Source organism: Pristis pectinata, chromosome 2 (assembly GCF_009764475.1).
Source record: "Pristis pectinata isolate sPriPec2 chromosome 2, sPriPec2.1.pri, whole genome shotgun sequence".
Classification (NCBI taxonomy): domain Eukaryota; kingdom Metazoa; phylum Chordata; class Chondrichthyes; order Rhinopristiformes; family Pristidae; genus Pristis; species Pristis pectinata.
Window position 1 is genome coordinate 143,508,004 of NC_067406.1, and position 16,413 is coordinate 143,524,416.

Sequence of the window (16,413 nt, forward strand, 5' to 3'; positions counted from 1 at the left end):
GCAGTTCTGGTCTCTTTACTTGAGGAAGGATATACTGGCTTTGGAGATTTACCAGGTTGACTCCGGAGATGAGGGGGTCAGCCTATGAGGAGAGGTTGAGTCACCTGGGAATATACTCGCGGGAATTCAGAAGAATGAGAGGGGATCTTATGGAAACATATAAAATTATGGAAGGGAGAGATAAGATAGAGGCAGGAAGGTTGTTTCCACTGGTAGGTGAGACTAGAACCAGGGGACGTAGCCTCAAGATTCGGGGGGAATAGATTTAGGACGGAGATGAGGAGAAACTGCTTTTCCCAGAGACCAGTGAATCTGTGGAATTCTCTGCCCAGAGAAGCAATAGAGGCTACCTCATTAAATATATTTAAGACACAATTAGATAGATTTTTGCATAGTAGGAGAATTAAGGGTTCTGGGGAAGAGGCAGGTAGGTGGATCTGAGTCCACGGCCAGATCAGCCATGATCTTATTGAATGGCGGAGCAGGCTCAATGGGCCAGATGGCCTCCTCCTGCTCCTATTTCTTATGTTCTTATTAACTGTATACTTTCCCCTTACATTAGACCCTCCAAAGTGTAACACCCCATACTTGCTCAGATTAAACATTTCTCCACCCATATCTGTAACTGATCTATATTCCTGCTGTATCATTTGACAGCCCTCTCCACACCTCTACCAATCTTTATGTCATCTGCAAACTTACTAACCCACCCATCCACATTTTCATCCAAGTCATTTATATATAGATACCACAAACAACAGAGGCCCCAGCACCATACGGAACACCACTGGTCACAGACCTCCAGCCAGAATTACACCCCTCCACCCCTGTCTTCTACGGGTAAGTCGATTCTGAATCCAAACTACCAGATCACCGTGGATCCCATGCATCTTAATCTTCTGGATCAGCCTATCAAGAGGGACCTTGTCAACTGCCTTACTGAAGTCCACGTAGACACCACCCACTGCCCTCCCCTCTTCAATCATCTTCGTCACCTCCTCAAAAACTCAATCAAGTTAGTAAGACATGACCTGCCCTGCACAAAGCCACGCTGACTGTCCCTAATCAGGCCATGTTTTTCCAAATTGTAGGATAACAGTAAAAACTGGAAAGCCAAGCTTTATGTTGGCCTCTACTCCAAGAGGTTCTGAGGAAAAAGTGAAGACCTGATGAGAGACAGCACCTGGAGTACCGTGTACAGGTTGGCCCCACGAGCCAAGGAAGTGCAACAAATGTTCGCTGATTGATTCCAGGGATGGGGGAATCATCATATGAGGAGACATTAAACTGACCCATACTCTCAATTTCAGAAGAATGAGAAATGATCCCATTGAAACAGACAAAAATGGGTGGATGCAGGGATGAATCCTCCCTTGGCTAGGATGTCTCAAATCAAGGGGTCTGCCACCAGCACAGAGATGAGAAGAAATTTCTTCAGCCAGAGGGTAATGAATCTTTGGAATTCTCTCCCCAACAGGGCAGTGGAGGCTGAGTTTATTCAAGACAAACACTGACAGATTTTTGGATGGTAAAAGTATCTGGGGATATGGGATTAGTGCAGGAGAGTGGTGCTGAGGTAGAAGATCACCTGCGCTCTCATTGAATGGTAGAGCAGGTACAAGGGGCTGCCTCTGTTCTTTATTTCCTACGTTGTGACAGATTGGCTCAGGACTTTGTGTTCATGATGTGGCATTTATTTAATGTTTAACCAGATGTCAGCAACCACACACATCACAGGCCTGATGGATATCTAAAACTGGACCTAGAATATAATGCCTGGTCATTTTATTCTGCACCTGGACTTCAGGAAAACTGTGGAGTTGACTGTTGCGAACTGAGCCAACAACAACTGGCATGTTGCGTTCACTGATGGTGCAGTGATTTATGTTGGTACTGACCTCACCGATAGTCACTGCAGAGGGTGCAGGAAAGATTCACTTGGATGTTACTGGGACCGGAGGCTTAAGTTACAAGGAGAGACTGGATAGGCTGGGCCCGTTCTCCCTGGAGCGAAAGGGGCTGAGGGGTGACCTTGCAGAGGTTTATAAAATCATGAGGGGCATAAGTAAGGTGGACGGTCACAGTGTTTTCCCCAGGGTAGAGGAGTCTAAAACTAGAGGGCACAGGTTTAAGCTGAGAGAGGAAAGATTTAATAGGAACTTGAGGGGCAACTTCTTCACACAGAGGGTGGTCAGTATATGGAACGAGCTGCCAGAGGAAGTGGGTGAGGCAGGTACGTTAACAACATTTAAAAGGCACTTGAATGGGTACATGGACAGGAAAGGTTCAGGGGGATATGGGCCAAATGGGAGTAGCTCAGGTTGGCATGGACAGGTTGGGCCAAAGGGCCTATTTCCACACAGTATGACTTTATGACTCTAATCATGAAGCACAAACATTCCAGTGTGATGGGATGTTCTCCCTCTCAGATACCCAGACTGCACCAAGGGCCACATCAGCCTCTTGCTTCCCGTTCCAGCAGACAGAGTGTGCCTGATGTGACTTACTCTGGGCCTAACCATGCTGGAGTGTCTGCAGAACCTGCCTTAAGTCCATCTTCTGCTTTCCTTCAAAACCTGAGGAATCCCCCTTGGACTTCCCATCTCCAGAATTTTACTTTTTCCAATGGTGGACCTTATGACCAAAAATCTTAGGCAAAAATATGTAAATTGCCAAGAACTGGCAGTACTGGTGTACTGGCAGCACGGTAGCGTAGTGGTTAGCACAATACTATTACAGCACCAGCGATCAGGGTTCGATTCCCATCGCTGTCTGTAAGGAGTTTGTACGTTCTCCCGTGTCTGCATGGGTTTCCTCCGGGTTCTCCGGTTTCCTCCCACATTCTAAAAAGACGTATGGGTAGGTTAATATGGGTTTAAAATGGGCAGCGCGGACTCATTGGGCTGGAAGGGCCTGTTACCGCGCTGTAAATAAAATTTTTTCAACAACTCCATGTTAAGTTCCTTTTCCCTGCATAATCCACTCAGAATGAGCAAGCTGCTCTTTAAGGACCCATCATACACTAAAAGATGAACTGATCTCCCAGACTATCTCACCATGGCCCTTGCATTTTTTTGTCTCACTGCACTGCCCTTTCTCTGTAACTATAACACTACATTCTGCATTCTGCTTTCCTTTATACTACCTCGATGTACTTTTGTATGGAACGATCTGTCTGGATGGTGCGCAAGCAAAAGCTTTTCACTGTATCTTGGTAAATATAAACCAATACAATATATGAAAAAAGACTCTCAACTCAGACTGAAAAGCCATGACCTGCAATTCCAAGGACCAAAGGTGGGGAGGTCCTTTATCAACCAACATAGATACAATTGGCTTAATCACCTCCTTCTGTGCCATAAAGTTCTACAATGTTATGAACCCAGATTCTCAAAGGCCTGTTTCCTAAAGATATCCAAACACATTGCATATTCCCCATGACTGCACTGTACTGAGAACTCTTCATTGTATATGTGTGTGTGCATGAGCATGTGTGTGAGTGTGTGTGTGTGTGTGTGTGAGAGAGAGAGAGAGAGAGAGAGTGTGTGTGTGTGTGTGTGTGTGTGTGTGTGTGAGAGAGAGAGAGAGAGAGAGAGAGCGAGCGTGTGTGTGTATGCATCTGTGTGTGGGAACAATTTTTACCAGCAGGTTGCAGCATTTCCCAACAGAAGCAAAGCCAGGTCTTCAGGCACTGAAGAAGAGTTCTAGCTCCTTGCACAGATACTGCCTGGCCGGTTGAACTTTTCCAGTAAAGAACTTCACTGGTTATAGTGTCATTTGAGACTTTGAAGTAAATGTGAGTCTTTCCTTAAAATATCGTGTTTCCTTGGTATATGTGATTCCTCTGGTACTTAATCCCTCCTTGCCCTTGTCAATGTGGTTGATGAGATCTGGACAAAATGTGACAACTGTTTAGCATTGAAGATTGAACTGCAAATTACATTGACCACGCACAGGAGTTCAGAGTGGGAAAGGCACCTTGCTCTGGGTAGCTCACTGCCAATAGCACTCTGGGCTCGGAGTCAAAGGGTAGTAGATTCAAGCCCTGGTCCAGAGATCAGACTGCAAACTTCAGCATTAACAAAGAGTTACATTGACATTTTCCTGATTAAAATATTAAAATCTTTATTTACACAGCACTGTAACAGGCCCTTCCGGCCTAGTGAGTCCACACTGCCCAATTACATCCACATTAACCTACCCGTACATCTTTGGAATGTGGGAGGAAACCGGAGCACCCGGAGGAAACCCACGCAGACACGGGGAGAACGTACAAACTCCTTACAGATAGTGACGGGAATCGAACCCCGATCGCTGGCGCTGTAATAGTGTTACACTAACCATTACACTACTGTACCCATGTCTAGTGGTGATAAAAGACCCATTGTCATTATTTTAGTCAAGAACAGGAGAGATCGCCCTGTACCCAGGGCACTATATTTATCACTCAATCGCTGAAACATTATCTGTGCACTGCTATTGTAGTGTGTGGGATCTTGTTGCCACGTTTCTTACATTGCAACAGTGACGACATTGCTCATAAAGTGCATTTGGATCTCCTAATGTTGTGATAGGTGCTATAAAAATGCAGGTCTGTCCTCCTAAGCATTCAGCCATCAGTGTACTGAATGGGAACTTGCAGAGCGCCAACATCTTTGGTGCTCAGGTAGATGAGCAGTGGGTGATAATTTTAGCCCTTTCCTGATTTCAGCACACTTCAGGTATTAATAGTAAGTGCTGGCCCCAGAGAAAACTGATCTCGGGACAAGGAGTGCAGGGTTTGTTTACTGTTCTGTGTAGCAGGGCCATGTGATGGGACATCTGAGCTCAGCATGGAAAGACGATTGCAGTGGTGAGGGCCAGGATAGAGAGGCACACCTCTCGTTTCCACTTCTGCAGCTGAGGTGGAGGAAACACCATAGATTGTATTTCTCTTGGTGTGGTGACCTTAGCTAAATCTGGATTGATCTCTTGGTTAAAGTTGTCATCAGTCTTGGGAGTTTTAATTAAAGACAGCAATCAGGCTCATAAATCACCATCTCCAGGTGCATACGGCACCTGTCACGTAGGATACTCAGCAGCTGCAATGTTGGAGTGAGGTGGAGGGGGTAGGAGGCCATCATGTGGCAGAGGGCTTGGATTCGTTGGGCCGAATGGCCTGTTCTGTGAAGTGAGAGAGAACATTGGGAGGGCAAATGTGAAAGTGCCTGAGATCTGAATGCTGAGCTGCAGGGGACAGGGTGGGTGAACAGGTAGGCAGAGGGGGAAGTGAAGAGGAGGAAAGGAGTAAAATCAGAGGGAGGGAGTACAGAGGAAGGAGAGAGGAGAGAAGGAGGGAAGAGGGAAGGGAGGAGGGAAGGGAGGATGGAAGAGGGAAGGGAGGAGGGATGGGAGGAGGGAAGGGAGGAGGGAAGTGGGAAGGGAGGAGGGAAGGGAGGAGGGAAGTGGGAAGGGTGGAGGGAAGGGTGGAGGGAAGGGAGGAGGGAAGAGGGAAGGGAGGAGGGAAGGGAGGAGGGAAGGGAGGAGGGAAGGGAGGAGGGAAGGGAGGAGGGAAGGGAGGAGGGAAGAGGGAAGGGAGGAGGGAAGGGAGGAGGGAAGGGAGGAGGGAAGGGAGGAGGGAAGAGGGAAGGGAGGAGGGAAGGGAGGAGGGAAGGGAGGAGGGAAGAGGGAAGGGAGGAGCAAAGGGAGGAGGGAAGGGAGGAGGGAAGGGAAGAGGGAAGGGAGGAGGGAAGGGAGGAGGGAGGAGGGAGGGAGGAGGGAAGGGAGGAGGGACGAGGGAAGGGAGGAGGGAAGGGAGGAGGGAAGGGAGGAGGGAAGGGAAGAGGGAAGGGAGGAGGGAAGGGAGGAGGGACGAGGGAAGGGAGGAGGGAAGGGAGGAGGGAAGAGGGAAGGGAGGAGGGAAGGGAGGAGGGAGGAGGGAAGGGAGGAGGGAAGGGAGGAGGGACGAGGGAAGGGAGGAGGGAAGGGAGGAGGGAAGGGAGGAGGGAAGGGAGGAGGGGAGGATGAAGAACTCGCAGTAACTGAGATGGGGTAAACGATGCATCTCCTTGTCCACTTGTGGTGGCTCGGCAGGTACTTGGGGCAGCGTCAGTGGAAGCAGCAACATCTCTAGGCAATTCTCTGTCCCAGAACAGGATAATGAAGGCGCATCAGATCCACTTTTGGTGAGTCATGTTGGGAGACACATTTTTTTATGGGCCAACTCAGGAACTTGAGAGACCTACGCTCTATTCCGGGAGACTCCTTTTAACCTTGAGCAGATATATCAGACCCTGAGCCGCACCAGAAATGCTGGGATTGACCAGGAACATTGCACAGTCACCAAGGCTCACAGAGCAAGCAAACCAAGTAGAGCTGCTGCCTCACAGCTCCAAGGACCGGGGTTCAATCCTGCCCTTCGGTGCTGTGGGTGTGGAGTTTGCACGTTCTCCCTGTGACCTCGTGGGTTTCCCCCTGGTGCTCCGGTTTCCTCCCACATCCTAAAGATGTGTGGTTCAGTTAATTCACTGCTGTAAGTTGCCCCTAGTGTGTGGGTGAGGGGTAGAATCCGGGGGGCAATGGGGAGTTGACGGGAATGTGGGGAGAATAATAACTGGGATGTGATGGATCAGTGTAAGTGGGTGGCTGATGGTCAGTGCAGACTTGATGGGCCAAAGGGCCTGTCTCTGTTCACAATGAGTCAACGGCCATTTTCCTACACTCTCCTATCCCTCACTTCTCCTGATATCAAACATCTATCGCTCTCTGCTTTGATTGAACTCAGTGACTTAACCTCCACAGCCCCCCAGAGTACCCCCCAGATTCACCACACTCAGAGGGAAGAGAGTGCTTCTCAGTCAAGTTCTGAGGAACAGTTACAGCGTGCTGACTTACAAGGGGAATTTTTCACCAGTTTCACGTCCAAAGCGAGTCTCATGCTGGCACACGGTGACTGAGCGACCTCAGACAACGAAAGCCCTGGGCTAGAGGGCGGTCACTGGGCTCCCTGTCTCCACATTGCTGTGCCAGTATAGGAGATTAAAGGTTTGCAAGATACAGTGAGATCTTGATAAGATAGAGGGGGAAAACTGGAGACACAGGAGATGACAGAGCTGGAATCTGGAGCAAAAAAAACAAACTACTGGAGGGACTCAGCGGGTCAGGCAGCGTCTGTGGAGGGAAATGGACAGATGAAAGGTCTCAACCCGAAATGTTGACTGTCCATTCCCCTCCACAGATGCTGCCTGACCATCTGAGTTCCTCTAGCAGTATTGTTTTGTTGCAGAGAGCGACAAAGTCAAAGGTTGCAGTTCACTGACAAGGGAGAGGACCAGCAGTGAGTTCATGGGGTCTGGTGCCCGGAGCACTCTCCCTGTGAAGGTGCCGGGAGCCGATTCCAGCAATTACGGTCAACAGTTCTGCAGGATGTGGAAGTCATGGTGTGGTGGGTAATGGCTGAGACTTAAAAATGGGGAACATTTTAACAATGGACCAGAACCAGAGAAAATCCAACAGCCTGGGTACTCACTGGGCTGGACTGTACCTGGAAGGTGGTGGGAAGCTGCTGAGGTTCTGTGGGGACAATGAGGCTGATTCCTTGGGTTAGACGGTTGAGTCATCTGCCAATGAGAAAGCTCTGCTCATCAGCTACAGAAAGACGTTGACCTGCGGCAGATGTAGCTGATGGGTTTGGAATGGGAGAGCTACACATGGGAATGGGATACCAGGCAAGACCTTTCACAAACCTCAGAGAAAGGGCTCTGCCTCTGCTGGAGAACACTGTGATTCCTTGCAGAGTAGTGGCAGTACACTCTGAACAGAGGGTATTGTTACAGGACTGGGAACAACATAATAATACCCTGATTCTGTGGGATTTATAATTGCAGATGATTACAGTGTGCTCTGTACTGGAGTCGCTGAAAGGGTTGCCCAGCAGTCAGTGTGGAGGTGGGCTGAATAGTAGGTGCATTGTGCAGTGGTACAGAAATAACAGAGATTTACATTTCCTCCACCCTCGTCACTGTCTGCTGAGGGAGATGCATGTGTCACATGTTGCTTTGCACAACATCTTCAGAGAAAGCAATGATTTTACCAAAGTCCCCCTCAAACAATCCCCCAGTGTTTAGCTTGTGTTGCTGAAAATCCACCTCACCTCACAATAGCCCCCTCAGAATCCACCCCTCTCCTGATTACATTTTGTGCAACCAATTTCCAAGAAGTTCTCTTTTATCTGTTTTCAACCTGATAACCTGAACATCCAAAACTCACATTAAATCCCATTCACCCACACCCCCTGTACGCACTGATCCAAATGATCTCCTGGTTTAACCACATCTCAGTTTTAAAATTCTCATCCTTCTTTTCCAATCTCTTGATGATCTCGCCCCTCTTTATCACTGTGCGCTATTCCAGTCCCATAACCCTCTGGGATCTCTACACTTCTTCAATCCTTGTCTCTGTAATTACTCCACCATTGTCAGACGTAGCTGAATTGCTGAGCTCTGGAATTCCCTCGCAGAACCTCTCCAGCTACTGGAATACCATCAACTTCATCTGCAGAACTTACTGAGACCAACTTCTAAGGCAACGAATGGAAAATATACCCTTACATGTCATGTTGATCCAGCCTTAAAACTCAGCGCAGGGCCAAGAATGAATGGTAATCATCTCTCCATCAACTAACCAACACCTTTGTTCCATTGCACAATAAATTACAGGGCAGTCCCTCTGACAACGACAGGGGCAGTATTTCCAGCTGCGTCCACGGATCAATGGCCCAGAACTCTAGCTGCTGGTCCAGTAACACAACAGTTAGAGTAGCAAACCCTGTATAATTCTTTAAACATGAATCCATTTTACCATCTCCATACCACTCAAACACTGGCTTGTTTGGGAACAGTATGGCTTGTCACACACTCCTCCTAAATGTCTTCAAGAGTTGTCACACATTACTTTATTGCTTTTACTCTCTGTAGGTGGGTGTGATAGCCAATTCCCCTCTCAGCAACACCGTGACCGGCCAGTCCTTATGGTCTGTGCTGAGGCGCCATCTTGAGTTGCACAACTTCCTGAAGGTTTCATCACATGACTGATTACCTACACTCCAGCCCCTCTCTTGCCATTGGACACTTGGCGTGCCAGTCATCAGATGGCCCTACCTTTCCAAGCCAGTTTGGAAATGCAACAGACCCTTTGTGCCCATTGGTTGATTCCTGTCAATGGAAGGTGCCTTTCTCTACTTTTTTCTATAACCAATAAGCAAATTATTCAAACAAAATACCATTGTTTAAATCATTGCTTTGATTCTTCTCCTGGTTTTTGCTCCTGGTGCTTCCTAGAATTTCATGTCCATAGGTTGGTTAGAATTGGAATGTTTGGTAGGGACCCTGAGAAACTCACTGCTCTTCCTGATGTTGCAATCAGATCTCTGACATCCTGCCTGGCCCGACAGAGGCCGAGGTGGAAGACCAGCCCTGAGCCTGAGAAATGGTGGAGACGGTTTGGTTGTCTGGATGGCCACATCCTGCTTCTTGTAACAGGCAGAGACTCAGGCCTTGGTGGACTATGGGATTGGATGGTCAGTATATCAATGAATTAGTTATATGAAATAAATCAATTTGAACAAAAATTAATTAAATTAATTAAACCTAAATGACCACCTACAGTCTTTCAATCAGCCTAGAATCAAGAACACAAGAAACAGGAGCAGGAGGAGGCCACTCGGCCCCTCAAACCTGTCCCACCATTCAATATGATCGTGGCTGACTGATGCTGGCCTCAACTCCTCTTCTGTACCAGTTTCTCATAACCCTCACTTCCCTGGTCTTTCAAAAATGCATCTAACTCCTCCTTAACTACACCAAGTGATCACACAAATGTATCTGTCTGGGGGAGAGAGAGATTTACCACACTCTGCAAGAAGTTCCTTTGAAATCAGTTTAAATGACCCTAATCCCTAATCTTGTCCCTCATTTGTGACTCTCCTACTAGTACAAACATTTCAACATTACCCTGCAAAGCCACCTCAGGATCTTACATATTTCAATAAGATCACCCCTCATTCTTCTAAACTCCACAAAGTGGCCTCGCTTTTGGTATTGGCCACCAAAAAATCAGGAGCCCTCTGAGGTACAGAAGTCAAGCCCTGCTTAACGTAAGTTGGCTGAAGCAGCCTAGAGAAACAACGGTGGCTGTGTGTTTTCCAATGTGGTAATGCCGTCCAGTATGGGGAAAGACTGCAGGTTAAGGTCCTGTCACCACGGGGCACTGAGGGCCCACACACACTTGAAGGGTGCATCGTTCAAAGAGACCACATGAGTGGCATTAGTGGTTTGTACAGAGAATGTATTAACTTGCTGATCCCATGAAGGTATTGACTGAACAACACTATGAACATAGAGACTGGACGACACGGTGAATGTAAAGATACCCATGTACTGTTTTGTATTTCTTGTATATATTTTGATGAATAAAGTTTGGTTTTGAAATGCAAGAAAAAGTTCCAATGTGTAATACCTGAGAAGTGGGATTAACACAGAGGCCATTAACGGGAGTACGTTGTAATGATCTCAGTCTATCACCTTCTCCGTTTCTTCTTGTTACCACCATAGGAGAGGAGGTACAGGAGCCTGAAGACCCACACTCAATGATTCAAGAACAGCTTCTCCCCCTCCGCCATCCGCCATGGGTCCATGAACCCATGAACACCACCTCATTCACGTCATATGCCAGTGATAATAAACCTGATTCTGATTCTGATGAATGCACATTCTGACTGACTCTTGCTCTGGGCTCTGGGTCAGTGACTGGTGGGGCTGCTTCCTTCTCTCTGCTTTAGTTTCTGAAGGGGGCTAACTGCAGGTGAGCTCAGTGTTTGCAGTCAGTTGCCCCACAGTAACAATGAAAGCTCCCTGATCCAAGGTGACTCTGCCCTGCAATAACCCACCACCTTCAGGTTCCACAAAATCTTCACAAAACCTGAAGAAATCAGTTTTTTAAACAAACTGCAGAGTTGTTAGACACTATTAAAGTCATTGCCGTCCCTGGCCTCAGTCCAAGCATTCCCTGAATCAGTCTGAGAACTCCCTCTCCTCCAGACTCCACAATCCATCCCAGATTTTACCACCTCTCAGCTGGAGGACCTACAGCCCAAAGCTCTCAGCTCCTGTCCCTCCTTTAAAGTGCTCCTCACAAGCCACCTCTCACCTGTACCTGTCTGCCCTGATGTCTCCTTACGTGGCTGGGTCTTAGACTGAGTGTGGTGGTGCACCTGTGAACCCCTGGGGACATCAGGTGGTGACAGAGTCAGAGAGTCATACAGCACGGCACACACCCACCCAAGCTATTCCCATTTGCCCGCGTTTGGCCCATATCCCTCTAAATCTTTTCTTATCCATGTACCTGTCCAAGTACCTTTTAAATGTTGTTGATGTACCTGCCTCAACCACTTCCTCTGGCGGCTCGTTCCATATATGGACTACCTTCTGGGTGAAAAAGTTGTCCCTCAGGTCCCTATTAAATCTCTCCCCCCTCACCTGTTCCCTCCCGTTCTTGATTCCCCAATCCTGGGAAAAAGACTGTGTGCATTCACCCTCTCTATGCCCCTCATGATTTTATAAGATCACCCCTCATTCTCCTACACTCCAGTGAAAACAGTTCCTACCTGCTCAACCTGTCTTCATAACTCAGTCCCTCGAGTCCCAGCAACATCCTCATAAATCACCTCTGCGCTCTTTCCAGCTGAATGGCATCTTTCCTATATCAGGGTGACCAAAACTGAACACAATATTCCAAATGCGGCCTCACCAACACCTTGTAGAACTGCAACATAACCTCCCAGCCTCTATACTCAATGTCAATGGGTGGTAATGGCCATGTATAGATCCAGGCCACTCTTGTTTCTGACCTTGAACATTTCATTGGATTCCCTGTGTATGGCTACTTGGGAGTATTGTTGATGGATAACATCTCTTGGGAACAGGATTCAGCAATCAACACGCACTAAAATTCCAGTAAACGACTCTGGAAAGAAGATGGAATTGAGGAAGGGAGATTCTCGACGATTGTTTCCCGAACAGCTCAAGAGACTGGGTTCAATTCTGATCTCTGGAACTGTCTGAAGTTTGCACGTTCTCCCTGTGTCTGTGTGGGTTTCCACCGGGTGCTCCGGTTTCCTCCCACATCCCAAGGATATGCAGGTTGGTGGGTTAATTGGCCACTGTAAATTGTCCCTAGTGTGCAGGTTAGTGGTGGAATCTGTGGGGAGGTGGTGAGAATGTGGGGAGAATAAAATGGGATGCGTAGGACTAGTGTAGTTGGGAGCTTGATGCTCAGTGCGGACTCAGTGGGTTGAAGGGCCTGTCTCCTTGCTGTAAGACAAATTAAACAAATCTCTACACTTTCCATAAAGAAGATAACTCCAATCTTTGGTCATTAGCAGCTGGGGTGGGGAAGGTGGAGGATGGGGAGAACGTTTTTGGGCAGTGAGTTGTTGTGCCCAGAACACACTGACTGAAGGGGTGGTGCAGGCAAAGTATGCGGGAGCTTACGCAAGGGAAGGGAGAAGTGGGGGAGAGAGAGGGAAGGGGAAGTGGTTGGAGATTCTTTCAAAGAGCCACAGATGCACAAGTGAACAGATGGCCTCCTTCCCTCTGTATCATTCTACAATTCCATTGAATATGAATCTTTAATAATAACTTGCATGTAACTTGGAGACTTGGTAACATTTCCAACTACTTGGTACTTTCCCATTCTGGTTACCATCTCATCTTCTTGATCAGACATTGTAACTGTTTTGTTAAGCAATATTATTTAGGCTGACAATGAGCGATTAATAGTTCTGTGGATATAATTTCCTACTGCAAACAATTGCATGGAATTACTCTGAACTTACCCCCCAGATGTGGGCCATTTGACCCAACTGCTCTGTGCCAGTGTTTCTGCTTCGGATGATCCGTCTCCCACCCCTCTGTCAGTCACACCGTCAGCCTATCCTTCTTTTCCTTTCCACGGAAGGAAAGGTTCATTCAGTGACTTTGCATATCTACGTGAAGCTCAGTGCTTGAATATCTACACTGCATCTCACTTCATGAATCGTTTTAAAGCAGAAATTGGTAGATTTGGTAATTGGTTTATTATTGTCACATGTACTGAGAGACAGTGAAAACTTTAGTTTGCGTGCAATCCATACAGATCATTCCAAACATAAGTACATCAAGGTAGTGCAAAGGGAAAATAATAGAGAGCTGAGATTTAAAAGAGTAGAACAATTATAAGAAATCTAATGAATAGATCAGCTTGGAAAGAATCACCACACTCCAGTAATATCTTTAAGCTTTTTTTAATTGATGAATCGTGGTATTCGGAGTTATCGAGGCAAAGCTGGTGGGTGGAGTTAGGTCACAGACCATCAATGATATCAGTGGATGATAGAACAGGTTGGAAGGGCTGAATGGCCTGCTATCTTTGCCTAACTCCCACACTGGATTCTTGACCACACCAATTTTAATTGGTCTTCCATCAGCAGCCATGCCTCCTTAATCCGTGCCTTTTTCACTGATGTCTAATCAGGTGACCCAGTATCACATTTTGACTGATAACTTTCCTGTGACGTGCCATTGATTGCCTACCCTTATTAAAGCAATATATATAAAGGGCCTATATATATATAAAGGGCCTCTCCTTTCTTTTAGAGGTGTCATTATCAATTATTCCCCAAGGTCCCCGAGACCTGACAGGCATTGTGCAGGTCTGTAACACTACCCTCGGACAGGAAGTTAACATTGTCCACCCACGAGTGGCCCACAATCTCCAGCTTTGCCTCTTCAGTGCTGACGACGGGCTGCATTGTTAGAGGTGCCGTCTTTTGGATTAAACCAAGGCCAGCTTTCCAGGTGGAGTAGTGCAGGGAATCCTCCCCAGTGCCCCCAGCAATCCTGTTTCTGGGATCTTGCTGTGCCCAAATTGGTTGCCATGTCTCCTACACTACAACGATGACAACCTCTTTAAACTACTGCTCTGATGTAAAGAATTTTCCTGAGGGTATGAAATGTGCTACAGAGACGCTAGTCTTCCCTGTTTATAACATCTGTTACAAATATTTGTTCTGGACTCTTGCTGCATTTGAACTCCTGCTGTAAATTCCAAGGCGGACCCCTCCTGTGAGTGCTGGTCAGGACATTGACCACCACATGTTCAGGCGGATTTCTGATGCCCCTCCCTACTAGCTGCACCGTAAGCAGTTCCATTCTGCAGAGCTGGAAGCTCACTGACATCATATCTTCCCCATGACAGCCTGCTGCTCGGCCAATGGGCATTGATGCAGCAATAACAACGGTGCGCAGAATCCAAACTCTGTCAATGTTTAGGGTCACAAGATTGATGTGGCTCAGATCCAAATTCCAAAACACTCACAAACAGAAACAAGCCTCATTCTGCTTTTGGAAGCAACACTTCTGTCCACTTGCCAGGCCACAGGTTCTTAACTCTTCTTGCAATCCAACCCGCAGGAACCTCATCAGCAAACCTGGGTATCCCAAGGCCATTTCCCTCCTCATCCCCTGACTGTGGTGTCTGGAAGGTTCACCCGGACCCCCCAGTTACCTCGCCTCCCAGGGCTTGGTTTAACAGAGCCTGCCATTACTAATGTGGAGGTTCCCCAGTGGTGTGGGGAGGGAGAAGGAGATTATCAGCTTGGAGTTCTTGCCTCATGAAAGCAGCAACTCAGCGACCTCCCGTGAAGACAAGGAAACAGAGGCAGCAATGAATTATACGACCCATTGAGGCAGCTCCAACCCATACCGTCCAACCCAATCCACATCCATGTCCAAACACTGACTGATGTCACCCTTCCACACACTTAAATGACCCTTCACCCAAGGTCCCGAGCTCCAAACTCTCCTCTGGTAGGAAGTATCCTCTCCACATCTAGCCTGTCAATCCTGCTCAGAACTTGTGTCTCAATGAGACCAGCTCTCGTTCCTCTGAACTCTGGTGGTCCGAGACCATCCTGACTGAATCCTTCCTCAGAACAACCCTCTCACCCCAGGAAATGATCCAGTGATGACTCCTCACTCCAATTCCTGGAGAAATGACAAGAGTTACTTGTGTCCTTGAGCAGCAACCACTTTAGATACATTTAAAACTTTAAAATGCAGCGTTCAATTAGGTTCCCAACACCAGTTGCAGAGATGTTGTTAGTCTGTCACCTGGAACCTTGTTCTGGGACATGGAGCCTCTTCGCTCAGTGAAGGTCTGAGTCCTTCAGCACAGAAACAGGCCCTTCAGCCCACCTCGTCCATTCTGACCATCACCCAGCCTCCTATATGAGTCCAATTTACCAGCACTTGGCCTGCAGACTTCAATGCCTTGGTGATTTAAATGTTCATTTGGATACTTGTTAAATGTTTGAGTCTCTGCCACTGCCTCCTCTTCAGGCTGTGTGCTCCAGACTGAAGACAACCTCTGGGTCAGAACAAATACTCTCTGGATCCCCTACAACCTCTGACCCCTTACCCTGAACCCATGCCCCTGTTCTCCATGCACTGCCACTCCAGACCCCGCACCAGAACGGTTCATTCTGTCGTCCCCCCCCATTCTCATTTTAAAATTATACCTCTGTGTTATTGACCTCCCTAGGGGGAACAGGTCCTCCACAACCACTCTCTGCCCCTCCCCACCCCCTGTCCCCTCCCCAGCTCCTCTCTGCTCCCTCTGCACCCTGTCTGCCCCTCCCCAACCCCTCTCTGCCCCCTCCCCACCTCCTCTGCCCCCTCCCCAACCCTTCCTTGCCCCATCCCCAACTCCTCTGCCCCCTCCGTCTGCCCCTCTCCAATCCTGATCTGCTCCCTCCCCAACCCCTCTCAGCTCCCTCCCCACCCTCCCTGCCCCTCCCAACCCTGTTCTACTCTTTCCCCAATCCTGATCTGCTCCCTCCCCAACCCTCTGCCTCCTCCCCACCCTGATCTGCCCCTTCCCCAACCCCTCTCTGCCCCTTCCCCAACCCCTCCCCAACCTCGTGCCCTCCCCAACCCCTCTCTGCTCCCTCCCCACTCCACCCCATCTGCCGCTCCTTATCCCCTCTCTGCCCCCCTCCCCACCCTGTCTGCCCCTCCCCAACCCGTCTCTGCCCCTCCCCAACCCGGCTCTGTCCCATCGCCAACCCCTCTGCTCCCTCCCACTCTCTCTGCCTCCTCCCCACCCCCTCTCTGTCCCCTCCCCAACCCTGATCTGCTCCCTCCCCACCTAGCTGCCCCCTCTCCGTCTGATCAGCCCCCACCCAACCCTGATCTGCCCCTCCCCACCCACTACCTCCTCCCTCCATCTGTTTATACCTCAGATCCATCTCCTCTATTCCAGAGGAAACAACCCCCACCTCGCCACCTTGTAAATCTCTCCACATCTCCCGAGGTGGGAGTGAACATGGGAACAGTTCTG